The sequence below is a fragment of the Lactuca virosa genome, chromosome 4, assembly GCF_052849685.1.
Source record: "Lactuca virosa cultivar CGN04683 chromosome 4, Lactuca_virosa_CGN04683_v6, whole genome shotgun sequence".
NCBI classification, from domain to species: Eukaryota; Viridiplantae; Streptophyta; class Magnoliopsida; order Asterales; family Asteraceae; genus Lactuca; species Lactuca virosa.
The window spans coordinates 118,148,849-118,163,376 of NC_136429.1; positions in this window are offsets into that span (position 1 = coordinate 118,148,849).

Sequence of the window (14,528 nt, forward strand, 5' to 3'; positions counted from 1 at the left end):
AAATAATGGTAAGCAGTCAATCCAACGTACGCATAAAACAGAGAGACATAGCAACACAAAGTGCTTAATGTATTAATTATTATCAAGATCTGATATGGAATTGTAAATTGTAAATTGCTCGATTAGAAAATCAAACAAAAGAGACAAATAATAATTGAAAACACAGTGCTTAATCCATATCTATTATTCTATATTGTACAGACGTAACTTCAATGTATAATTCCTAACAGTAATCAACGGAAAAACGAATTAACTTCATATAGTAAGGAATTTTTATGAAACTCGAAAGCAACCTAACCTATAATCAAAGGCAACACAAAATCTGGCCCGCTGCTAGAGCTTCGGATGCATCGGCATGAGGTTGATCGTCATCAAGGGTACTACCATAGTCACTCGTGATGTTTTAACAGTCAAACTTGCTTCGGAGGCGTAACACCTCAACTTCCACAACCATCGGAAGAGAACAGCGATTATAGAGCCGAAAACTCAGATCTGACTTAGGAAAGGCGAGTAGTTCCAACTTCAACTTCTCAGGGGGCAACTGAGGAGGCGGATCCGGTGATCGATTAATCAACGATGACAGTGAAGGATAGATTCCGGTGGTGTAGACTGAAGAATGAAAATGTATGTGTGTGTGTGTGAGAGAGAGAAAGAGAGAGAGAGAGAGAGAGAGAGAGAGAGAGAGAGAGAGAGAGAGAAATAAGGATGATGAGACGATTGATTCAGTGGAAATTGATTTGGTGGAAATATTGATTTCATTACCATAAATGCCCTTCGATTAATTTAATTACCATACCCCCGTGTTTATTTTTTCCAGTTATTTACAAAAATGCCACAAATCATCTTGACCTTCTATTATTTTGATCTAACGGCTTTTATTTGGTTCCCGGGTTCTCGGAAAACTATAGGTTCTCAAATGATCCTTATATATATATATATATATATATATATATATATATATATATATATATATATATATATATATATATATATATATATATATATATATATATATATTATACCTTAATATACATATTTGGTCAAAGGCTGAAAATTAAGAGGTACAAGCCTTTATTGCTTCATGTACAATTAATTTATGCATTAAAGAATAGTAAATCTTATTGGTCAACAGGTTATTGAATTAAGCACGTTTAGATAGGTCTCCGTTCTTATCTTCAAATTGACTGGTCAAATATGAACGAGTATTCCTCATGTTCTTCGGTCAAAGTGAGAATTCTCTATAAAGCCGCCTTCAAGGCTTCAACCTCCGGTCTTCAAGAAACCCTAAACTCAACCTCCACTACCACCATTCACCATTACGACGTCACTGTCACAAACTTCCGCAACCACCCCATGATTTACACCCCATTAATCACTATGTCTACCGTAATCACCACGCTAAAGTCGATGTCCTGAAATCCATCACCTTCTTCACCATGCTCCATAGATACCCTTTTATGTTGTAGGATTTTGACCCAGTCGACCTCTATCTCTTCCCCTTATATCGGCCATTTGATTGCTACATTCAATTTTGAATTCCAGCTTCCCAATCTCAACCGAAATGAAACTACATGTTAAATCAAAACAATCGGTCAGACTAATTCATATCGCCGCCTGTCTCCCCAATTTTTTGCGAAGACTCATTCAAATTCCTTTTTAAAAGCATAAAGAATCGGTCAATCATTCTCATATGCTGCAGCTAGCTTTTGATCTCATCTCTTCCCCATATATCGGCCCTTCTCCTATTTCTTATCAAAAATCGACTCCAGTGACCCTAACCTATCGCCTCTCTCTGAAATGTTAACTTAAGCTACGATTTTGCACAACCACAACCATAGACGACGTCGGCCTCTTTCTGCCTTAAACTAATAACAACTTGGGCTATTCCTCCTTCTCAACTGCCTACCTCTGCTTCTTCTTCTTCTTCATCATGGGTATCGTCTTCATATCCGATTATACCAATTTTCAATTTTGTGGAAAGTTGATGTTTTGTTTCACATATGCGTTAGATGTTTTGGAAAGATCGGGTTTTCTTTTCCATATATGATTCTAACAACTCAAGCCCACCATCTCTGAAGTCACTCACTCTCGCCCTTCTCCTTTTATGAAGAAAAATGTATGCTTTCTTCATCATCCTCTCTATCCCTAGGCTTTATTCATCTGATTTCTCAATTTTATGTCTAATGTACACATGATCTTAATTGCAAATCTTGATGTTAATTATTCAGGTGAAGACTATGAATCTGAAGAAGTACAAAGTTCCTGAGCACCATATTATTGTGTTTGTTTTGTCTCTATCAGCATATGAATTTATTGGTCTATATTTCCCCTAATTTATTTTTTCTTTATATATGTTAGTTTTTGGCACAACAAAGAGAAATCGGCATGCAATAATCATTGAAGTCAATTGAATATGACCCTGAATACTATTTGTCTTCAACAGATGCAAGTTAGCCCCATTTTTACTTTCCTTTTTGTTTCTGTTAAATTCAAATATGAAATGCAATTCTAGCTTTGTAGTAATTGAAATGCTGATTAATATTTCAGTTGGATGATGAAATTGCGTCTTAACTTTTTAATATGTTTATGAAGTTTCTGATTGATAGATGTTGTTGAACTAGGGCATTTTCAAATTATTGTGTTAAAAATCTTAGATGGGCATATCTGGTCTGGTGATATAAAGCATCCTCGCAACAAACCCAACATCTCAACAAAATCCACAACATGGAAAATATCACAAGTCAAAATCTCCTCCATATTATGAAAAGGTGGGTTTAACCATCTAATGAAAGTACTTTAATGCTATTTTTTGCATTTCAGGTGAAGTAAGCTATCAGCAATGATAACACAAGTAGTTTTCCTTTCTCTCATCTATTTGGTAAATGCTTTGGTATGATGCTCGCAGTTATGCCCTAGCAGCCCCATATGTATGTGTATCTGGAGTAAAGCTTTCTGTTTAAGTAGTACCGAGGGCATTTTTGTCCTTTTGACATTTCTTAAGTTTCTGGGGTAGCCTCAATAAGTTCCTTCTATCCGCTTCAGAACATCTATTTAAGGTTTTATTTTCTCATTCAAAATTTTCATGGAGGAATATTGTTAAATGACACATATAACCCTGACTTTGTGGCATAAGTACTTGATGTTAATAGGAAGCTATGCAAGGATTCACCCAAAAAATAGTTGGGATGATGAAGGCTGAAAACCTCTTTGAATCACAGAGAAATTATAGACCCGTGTTTTTTTTTACTTTTGTTTGTATAAGACCTAAAGTATGCTGTTGTTTTTTGGAACTTCCTAAAGCATGTTGCTGTTTTTGGAGCTGTTGGGACTGGACCCATTTATTTTGTTATTAAAAGCGAATGTTGTGACAATCTATTATTTTGGTATGTCTTAGCAATTTTTTTTATTAAATAAGGGATATATGGATGTTACTCATTGTAACAAATCTTAGCAAAAAATTAGAGACTGCAATGAGAAGGTTTAGAATATAATATTAACAACATTAGTTAAGTTATATCATTTCATTAACAAGTGATGATAACAAAACAGTACGTTTTGTTGGTTTAAAAGTAATGGGAATTTAATTTTAATGTTTGTAATAGATTATTTATATTTGTTTGATTTTCTTCCATGTAATTGTTTGCAAAAACTTAAGGTTTTGTAGTTCTTTGATTTCTTCCAATTTTTTTGTTAAGTTGTTCATATGTTGAGGAATTTTTGTGTTTTATATTACGTCCATTAGTATGTAAAATGCATGTTAATTTTAAACTAATTTACAAAATCTAGATTCAAATTAGGATTATAATTACGTCATGAGTTTAACTTTATGAATATGATTAATGATTCGGGAAATGTGGTGCATCACTATGGACACTTAATTATAGTAGACAACATACAATGTGAGTTTTTACAACTTAAAAATGGTTTATCAATAATATCATTTATAATGTTGATAATTCCTTCTTTTAATGATACCTATTACATAAAATCTATTATAAATATTATTATATATGGAAAAACGCAAACAAATAATGAAACAATCTAATAAAATATATTGATTTCACGAAACAAAAATAATAATAAAACAAATTAATAAATGATGTGTTCATGTAGATTTGTAAATAATTCCAACCTTTTATTTTTAATTCTTATTGATTTATTTTCTACTACCATAACTCTTAATAATAATTCTTTAGATGTAGTAACTATTGTCACAAAAACTAATTGTCTTTAGAAACTAATTTCTAAAAGAAACTATTCGCACCCATCGCTTGGCGCGGGTAAACGGCTAGTGTGTATATATATATATATATATATATATATATATATATATATATATATATATATAGGGTTAGGTTCATGTGAGACGGCCTAATTTTGTGAGACCGTGAGACGCATTTTTTTTATTTTTTTTATTTTTTTTATTTCTTTTTTAGTTAATTCAAGTTCCGAAAATAATATTTAAAAAAAGAATTTTTGGATTTTTCCATTTATTTTGCATTTTAAAATTATTTTTTAGAATATGTACAGTGTAATATTCTATTAGAATATTTCACGTATTTTTCAAAAAAAATGGGATTTTTTTTTAATTTTTTTAATTTTTTTTAGTTAATTCAAGTTCCGAAAATAATATTTAAAAAAAGAATTTTTAGATTTTTCAATTTATTTTGCATTTTAAAATTATTTTTTAGAATATGTCAGTGTAATATTCTATTAGAATATTTTACGTATTTTAAAAAAAAAACGGGATTTTATTTTATTTTATTTTATTTTATTTTTATTTTATTTTTATTTTTTTTAGTTAATTCAAGTTCCGAAAATAATATTTAAAATTTTTTTTTTTGGATTTTTCCATTTATTTTGCATTTTAAAATTATTTTTAGATTTGGTTTCACGGTCTCACAAAATTAAAATGGTCTCAAATAAACCTGAACCTATATATATATATATATATATATATATATATATATATATATATATATATATATATATATATATATATATATATATATATATATATATATATATCAGGATCACAGTACGGATCGGGTTAACCGACCAAACTCTAGTAAAAAATACTTGACTTTTTTTTTCAATTATTTACTAATATTGTATTTTTTGTTAGTTTAATCGATATCCTATTTAAACTTATTTATTATATTTATTTATGAATATAATAAAATTTCTATGGTTAAGAAATTTATGTATGGATTAAAATAAAATAAATAAATAACACTCACATTGTTATTATCTAAGAAAAAGGTGAGAATGTACATTAGTCCGGTAAAAAGGTGTATTTTTCGTACATTCCAAAATTTGGCCGGTTTATAAATTATTGCACACCCACTAATCCTCGTCATATTTTGTACCAAAGTTTTTCTTGTTTTTCATCAATTTCTCTCAAGATAATTATCTATGCATTATGTAAGAGGTATAAGTTATGTTTAAGCAACTTTAATTAAATCTTTTATACATTGTTTATTGGACATTAAAGTTAAGTCAAGTTAAAAAATATTTGTATTTATTAACGGTTTCTTAGATTAAATTAAAAGAATTTTTTTTCTTTTTTTAATATTGAAGTTTTTTTGCCATACATATCAATATGATTTAAAAAGTTATTGATTTAAAAAATTATACAATATATAAAGAAACATATATATATATATATATATATATATATATATATATATATATATATAGAGAGAGAGAGAGAGAGAGAGAGAGTCAAGATCAAATAAGAAGGAAATTTTTGGTAGGAAGGTAAGAAGTTTTTTTTCTACATATTTTTTCGCGAACAAACAAAATGAATCATTAGATGATTCATTTGTAAGATGATTCACAAGAAAAAATTCTCAAAAAAACATCTCGATGAATTATTTATACAATGATTTTGTTGTTATTCATTAAAATTGTCATAAAAGTGAATTTTTTCTTAATTTACTTAAAAATGAATCATAAAGATGTTTTTTTGGAAATTTTTTCTTGTGAATTATCTTACAAATGAATCATCTAGTGATTCATTTATTTTGTTCGTTAAAAAAATATGTAGAAAAAAAACTTTTTACCTTCCTACCAAATTTTTTTTTCTTACCGGATCTATATATATATATATATATATATATATATAGACTTAAAGAATATGTGGTTGCTATGTACCTAAACTTATATATATATATATATATATATATATATATATATATATCAAACTAATCATGATATCTCATTTACTATTCTTCCTTAATCACATGACTTGCTACATTTCCAATCAAAATTATGTTTTTTTTCTTCAATGTGTCTAAGAACTTAAAAGCATTAAAAATCATGACCATTTAATCAACCCTACTAAATCTTAAATGAAAACTAATAGAATAAAAGATAAAAGAAGAACATGCAATAACTCAATCAAGGTTTTTACAAATCATTGAATATTGTTCTTCAATTGAAGGACAATGTTTCAGTTATATTCATTAAAAAAATATTGGTTTTTTACTTTACCTAGAAACTTCAATGAATTTTTGCAATATATATATATATATATATATATATATATATATATATATATATATATATATATATATGATCTTTTTCATTCTATAATTTAACTCAATTATATAGTATTATATTAAAAAAAATTTTAGAGAAAATGAATATGGATTTGTTTTGTTTAAAACTAAGTCGTTTAAAAGGTTTTATACCTAAACTTAGGTACATAACAGCCACATATTCACTTTTCCATATATATATATATATATATATATATATATATATATATATATATATATATATATATCGTCACTAGCATCACTATCGTCAGTAGCATCAACATCAATATTATCAAAACCTTGAGACTTGTTATCCAGGGACTTGTTCAGAAATACCGTAATGAAAGGAAGATGGGAGGTTTTTGCTAGGTATTTTACCAAATAAGATCGTTCGGTTCCTATAGAACCTATTACTAAAGTACCCCTAGAGAGGGATAAGGCTAAGCGGAGCGAAAAGGGTTTTCAATGAGATGGGAAATGCAAACTATTAGCCCTACATGAATTTGTGAATAAGTGATGTTCTGATAATGAGAAATGAATATTCGTCTTTCTGTTAAAGAGGATGTATTGAACTCATAATTCATTAGATACTTTTTATGAATGTCAACTAAGTATCGTAAGTAAATTGCTCCCGGTTGTTTAATCATTTGATAACCAAAGTCATTTTTTGAGAAATGATCACTATGAGTCAGACTCAATAAAATTTGATCAATCATTTTCTGTCGTTAAAGTGGAGAACTGAACCAATAATTCTATTTTTTTCATCATTAATCAAATCGCTGTTTGCAACCCAGCATTCTATTTTATCATCAATCCAGTCCCCGTTCACGTTTTTTCTTTTTCTTATCAATGAATAGATCTTTTTACTTGTATGACTTAGACGTCTCATATTTCTCGAAAAAGTGATTCGATTGATGGGATTTGGTATGATACTTATGAGATCGATGATATCGTCAATTTTGAAAGAACGTATTGTCAACCTCTTTCAGATATGAATCTATCTAATTTTGTAACATCCCAAAAATACGGTCCAAAAATTTCATTTTTAAAACATTACTAATTCATAGCGTTAAGTCATTCATGCATACAAAAAGGGTTTATATGACAAATCATAGTTTCATTTCCAAAACACTCGTTTAATTATCAGAGTAAAACATCCCAGGCTGTCTAATCAATGGTGTGTGCCATACGATCACCCCGAGCTCTTCCATCCGCTACCAGAAGTACCTGAAACCAAAACTGAAAACCGTAAGCACGAAGCTTAGTGAGTTCCCCCAACCTACCACATACCCTGCATAATCACATACTGCAAATACTGGGCCACGCCCGATACTTTGGGCCTCGCCCACTACCTCGGGCCTCGTCCATTCCAACGGTCCCGCCGCTCCAGGCCCCGCCTGGCTTCGAGCCCTGCTCGGATACAGATCTGTTTCTCTTAGGCCCCGCCTGCCTCTGGGCCCCGCCCGCTAACATATACTAACATATAAACATACCACAACACGTAACTGACATATACTACTGAATCCTGTTCTAAGGCCTCGCCCTTGTCCTACTACTGATGAGTCGTGGAACCCCGTCCACACTCCTTCTGATAGTGAGATACGGGCCTAGCCCACGCTCACTCTTCCCTAACTTGGGCCTCGCCCCTGTACTACTGCTAATGAGATGTGAAACACCGTCCACACTCTGCTATTGGTGAGATACGGGACCTCGCCCACACTCACCTCCCTACCAGGCAGATACAAGTATCACACAGACAACAAGTATACTCTATCATGCAAACCATTCCTTGGGCACCCGCCCGCTATCAATGGACCTTGGTCCTGAATACCATACTAGCAAACCGTGCCTAGGGCTAACCCCCAGGTCTTCCTACTCATAACTACATGGGCCGGCATTGTGGCCGTAGACCCATCCACACAAAGGGAAACTCACCTCAAACTGCTGAAGCTGTTGATAACCCTCTGGCTGCTGTCTGACAACTTTCTCTGAACTGCTGCTCCACTAGCTCCCCGACCTACCAATATCAATATAATACTTAGTCTAACTGTCCTCCGAAAGTCAACTAAGTCCACTCTGGTCAAAGTCAAAGTCCTGGTCAAAGTCAACCTTCCAGGTCAACCCTACTCGCCGAGTCTGCCTACTGACTCGCCGAGTTCATACGCTCAGAATCCTTTCATTCGCGACTCGACTCGCCGAGTCAGCCCCTGACTCGCCGAGTCTACCGATTTCCGAGTCCTGTCCTGTCCAACTCACTGAGTCCCTACTCAACTCACTGATCCGAGTCTTAACTCGAAGGGTTTGGGGTTTCGCGACTTGACTCGCCGAGTCCAAGAACAAACTCGTCGAGTCCAAGGCAATCTTCAACGGACTCGCCGAGTTGTTCATCCAACTCGTTGAGTTCATCTCCATCTTCATACTACTCGCCGAGTCCACTCGAAGGACTCGCCGAGTCTATTCAGTCCTTCATATATTCATAGGCTTTTGAGTCATGCATGGACTCCAAACTGTAGATCCACTCTTCTAAAGCCTATTCCTCACGTAAAGTGGCAAACTTTACGTGTTGCTAAGGAGATCTAGGCTCAAAACACTATAAATTAGGTTTTAAGACAAATAGGCTTTACAATCAACCCATAGACTGATGCTTTATGATTCTCTAGGCCAAGATACACTTAGATCTGAAGTAGCAACCTCAGATCTGGGCTTCTAACTCGAAATGATTTTTAAACTTGCCCTAAAAGCCCCAAATCTCATGTTAAAGGTTGATCTATATGCAAAAGAGTGAAGGTAGCGACTCATTACCTTCAAATGCTCTGGAAGATCCCACAAACTCTGGATCTACTGCCAATCCTTGAATCCCCAATGGTTCCCTTCTTCCTTCTTCCTTCAAATCACCCAAAATGGCAAGAAAGCTTGAATGTGCAACAATGGAGGCTTAGGGTTTCGTATTCTGGATAAGAGGGGCGATAAGGAACCCTAAGGGAGAGAATGAGATGCTTAAATATTGCACAAAGTCCCGGATTTAGGGTTTCCCTCTTCAGACCGAACTCGCCGAGTCCTCTTTGCCGACTCGCCGAGTCGGTTACTTAATCGATCGCCCGGATCCCGCTCCGACTCGTCGAGTTCCTCCCTGGACTCGACGAGTTGACCCTTTGACTTAGGGTTTCCTTTCCTTTCTTGGCCTTTCTGATTCTGGGTGTTACAACTCTCCCCCACTTAAACTAAACTTCGTCCTCGAAGTTCACTACGGCCAACTGTCCTGCAATCTGCTTATTACACTCCTGACTGATGAATATAACTTCGGCCTACCCTTTCCACTGACCTTCCGCCCGGTCATTCTGGCTAACATTAATCCTTGCAAATCACAATTTCCAAGTGCACTCTGGTCCCGCCAATCCTGAGCACACAACTCTCTCAACTGACAATCCTTCCGGTACTCCCCGAGTACTTATGCTGAAATCCTAGGGGTTCACCCCCTTTGTCCTTGCGCATTTTTCTGGCCTTCCCAAGGCAACGTTCACCACGAACCACCTCTCCTACCAATGTGAATGACATACCCTTCATGGTATCCATTACTCCAGACACTCCCAGTGCTGGTCACTGCTGCCGGTACACACTGAATACTTCTCACTGTTATAGCTTAGTTCTGAGCACCCATCCTAGCGAATGGATTAGATAATCCTTCGAGTAAAAGATTCATCCCTGCAACGGTTAGACTCAAACGAGAGCTGCGCAACAGGGTCAAGCCCTTCCCACTGAGATTATCCAACCCTGCTGCGAGAGGCGTAACACTCCTTGGTCATCTTGTTGTGTCGTGCTATACTTCCCTGTCGTCACTTCCCTGCCTTGAAGCCCTGCCATTTCCCATTCGCCTTCCGAATGGACCGAGACCGCCCTGGTCCCTTTACTGAATTTGCCGATAACTGGGTTGCCGAATACTCACCGGTCACTACCACTAGCACAATCTCTTAGTCGCTCCCAGCGACTTCCGAAGAAACTTCGGCAATGTACACTGCTCCATCTACTCTGCCACTCTAGCACTACAAGTCCTGGGATCCTCGATCCCCTAACTTGACCCTTAGGTCCCTACCAGGTCCCACCTGTGCTACTATAATCTCACGGGCCTCGCCCACGGGTCTCACCCAAAACCATATTACTGAGCAACCCTGCTCTCACGTCTCACCTATACTGTTACTCACATACGGGCCTCACCCACGGGTCTCACCCGACTGTATCCTGGAGCGGCCTCTCCCAAGGTATCACCTCTCTAGGGCTACGGAGGCTAAATCCATACTAATCACAACAAACTACCCTTTCCTGATCCCTACCTTGCTAACTAGGTGATACGGGCCCCCGCCTACACTCCGCGAACTAGGAGCTTCGGGCCCCCGCCCACACTCCGCTATCTAAACTGCTAATGAACGCTACGGCTTACCCGCAGTCTTACATCACTTCCTTCAACTTGGTTTCCCAAACCCATCCTCTACTGATCGCTATTACACGCACCCAACACTGGGGAGTTTCCCCACTCCCAACTCACGCATTTCTCAATCCGATCAGTCACTCGGACTACTATCCTGCTCAACAAAGTTGCGAACTCATCCCAGCTTTGCACTTTCTTCCGTTCCTGACTATACGAGGGTTCCTCCCCACTTCGATTCAACTAGCTCCTCACAGTTCACTGTCTGGAAAGGATTCCCAATCCTCCTTACCACCCCATGGTCGATCTGCTAAAAACTGATGCTTACCGCTGCTGGTGCTCCAAAACTACCCAATACCATAACGCCACCGTCCTTGAAAGCTGGTGAAATATTTCTAGAATCCCAATCCCACGCTTGCTACAGCGAATGCATCCTGCGTGACGTGCTCTAAAGAGGGATACAACTACGGACTACTACCCTAAACCCATGGTATGCAGATGGCATATAACTCAATCATAAGCAGGAAACAGAATCCAAAGTATAATTGCTAATATCGATGCCGTACCATAGCAATTATATCACAGATGAAACTGTCAAACAGATAAAGGATACGCACCTGGCACATCTGGGGCTGCTCGCATGTCATCTGAAACCAACTGGTACGCGCTGCTCCGTGCCGTAGGCGCCCCTGCCCGACCCTGCCGACTGTCGGTGATCCTCAAAGTCGCGGGAGCAGGTGCTATCACCTGTCCTGTAGAAAGCAAACTCGGACATTGGGCCTTCTTGTGGCCCCTCTGACTGCAATGAAAACATATCAGGTCTGAGCCCTGAGTAATGGTAGCTGTACAATCTTTGCTGAAATGGCCAGTCCGACCGCACTTGAAGCAGCCTGAATCACCACCACTACCGCTCCTGAACGCACCCTCATGCGTCCTGCCACACTTGCCACATCGGCTGCGGCTCTGGAAATCCCTCGATCTCGAGTCAGACCCCTTGGGTCTCTTGACTGGACCCATGGCTACCTGTATCTCATCCGATTTCCTCTTCCTCTCTAACTCCAAAGCAATCTCTCTCTCTGGCACGAGCAATCATGTCCTCCAGTGTCTTGCAGCTGGACCTGCTCACAAACTGCCTGATGTCACTCCTCAGCATCTCGTGATATCGAGCTTTCTTCATCTCCTCGTCCGCCACATACTGTGGGACCAGAAGAGCCCTCTCCCTGAACTTGGTGGTGATCTCCGCCACCGCCCCAGTCGTTTGCTGCAAATCCTGAAACTCTCGTGCTAGCTGTTGCACCTCGATCACTGGTGCAAACTCGGCCCTGAACCTAGCCGAGAAATCAGTCCATGTCATCGCGTCCAACAAGACATCATCTCCAATGGCATGTCCAACTTCCTCCCACCAGTCCCGTGCTCTGTCCTTCAGAAGACAGGAGGCAAGTCGGACCTTGTCCCCCTCGGGACATCGGCTCTGATAAGTCTATTTTGTAAATATACTAAATTGTCATAAATCTGTTGAATTGATGTATAATTGTCTAAGAATGGGCCTACTTTGATTATGTTTTGGATGAAGTTTGCACGAATGAAATCTAGAAGAAATTAATAGAAAATGCATGGAAAATGAAGCAAGATACTACGTGGGAAGGTGCAGACGAAGGAATCGAACTTGGAAGTTTGCGGAAGGAAGAATGACAAAATAATCTTTCGTCAACGTCCCACATAAGCGTCCTGGGACTCTGACCCATGCATAGGACGCCCTTTTTTAACAGGGAATTTTGGTAGAATGGGAGTTCAACGTCCATCTTAGCGTCCCGCATCAGCGTCGTATGGCACGCTTAGCGTCCCAGGACGTCGAGACGTTTTTATGTGTCAATCTTATCCTATTTAAAGAAAAAAAACCTAATCGGATGCCATCCTAGCCCCGACGATTTTCCTGCAATTTGGAGGGTTCCAACCTCCGATTTTGAGACATTTTTTCTGCGTTTTTGAGGCTTCTAAACCCTTGGAAACATTTGGAAACACAAATCCATTCCATTTCAATCCGGATTCAAGGCAAGATTCGATTCAATTCATCATCAAGCAACATTTGAAGATCATTCAACCGGTGATTCTCATCAATTTTAGTAACTTTCAGAAATGATTACAGGTTTATTTGTTTCATATTTTGATAATCATTAGGTTACAATTGTTGGATGATTTTAAGTTTGTTTATGAATTCTATTATGCATTTCAATCATTTCATCAAAGTTATTGTTTTTATGAATTTAATGGAAGGTTAAATCATTAGGGTTACTTCCGGGGATGTTTAAGACTTTTGGATGAACACACTTGATTATTACTTGATTCTAATTAATTTCAATTGTTATTTTATGCTTCATATGATGATATTTGGTAATGATAAGTGAAATTGGGTTGTATGAATTGTTTGATGTCATAATTAAGATAGTCTATTGTCAATTCATCATTTGTTCCAAGTTCAATTAGTTTAGGAATAAAGACAAGTGATTGAATCAACATATATTATTCCAATTTATGATATTGAATCTTAATATGGTAATAGGTAGTCGTAAAACATTTTATTGTTAGTTCACTAATTGTTCCCAATTCATTTAGACATAAAGGAGTAAGACAACTAGTTGAATGAACATATTGTGTATCCAAACTATGTATTACAAGTTAATAAACCCCAATTGCATCTAAGTAATTGAATTAGGATTCTAGGGAAGAAAGTCTGTGAATCTAAACTGTCTATAACTGAACCGGGAGTACTCTAGTTTTCTCATTTTATTTAATAAATCTCCAAGTTTTTGTTTGGTTCTTACTTTAATCTTTTCCGTGACAATTGCTAGTAATACTTTTCTCTTTATTTATTACTTTGACACAATGTTTAACCACGAACTCCTTGTGGATTCAACCCGACTTACCCTATCTACTTAGGTTAGTTGGTTTATTTTTTATTGATATAACGACCTCGATCAAAATTTGGCGCCGTTGTCGTGGAGATTGTGCGCTTGAGCTATTGTGTTTAAGTAGTTATAGTCTTTTACTTTCATTTTCAATTCTCGTTTGCAGTTCACGTTTTGTTTTATTTGTGTGGTGCAGGCACACCGGTGCATGCATACAAGACATAGCGGACGCTCTTCACCGCTTGCATTTGATCTGGAAATTGAACGAACAGCTCGCTCAAATCGGGTCGCCAGAAGGAACATCAACACTATGAGTGTAGATAACGTTGTCGTGGAAGATGTGGTCGAGGGGCATGGGGATGCAGCCAACAATCCTCCACCACTAGTTCCACCACCAGCTCCTCAATTCCCAAACAACAACAATGGAAACAATGAGAATAACAACAATGCCGGTGCACCAATCATCCAACCAGTACAACCACAACCGAATAGAAACAACCGTGGCCAAAATGGTGGAAACGGAGGAAATTGGGCACAAAATATGGGAGGCAATGTAGGACCACAACGGTGGTAATGTTAGAAATCAAAACCAAAATCCTAGAAATGTTGGTCCTCAATTCGGTAATGGTGGTAATGGTGGTAACGAGGATGACTGGGATT